Here is a 367-nt window from a genome sequence, read left to right on the forward strand (position 1 = left end):
CTAAGAACATTTAATGGCACGCCAAAACCTTTTTATATTTGGTATAATGTAAACGGTACAAAACAAAGTGGAAAGATAGGTAGCTTCGTTGGTATTCATAGCATCTTCCGTTCCATCGCAGATCGAGCATTTGTCACCGAATCTTGGACGAAAAAAGACCATCAGGGAAACGCCTTATGCTTTGCTGTTTGACTAAAGCATATTGCCATTGCTCTACAGACTTTGTTTTTGTTTCTTCTTTACCATTTTTTGTTTTGTTCTTCTGCATGACTAAATGTTTGACGGAATTAAAAAAAAGGATTTAGGGAATATTAAAAATATGCTGATGTCATTAAACACACGAATGTACCTCGTATATGGGATTCTG

Source organism: Penaeus monodon, chromosome 31, assembly GCF_015228065.2.
Source record: "Penaeus monodon isolate SGIC_2016 chromosome 31, NSTDA_Pmon_1, whole genome shotgun sequence".
NCBI classification, from domain to species: domain Eukaryota; kingdom Metazoa; phylum Arthropoda; class Malacostraca; order Decapoda; family Penaeidae; genus Penaeus; species Penaeus monodon.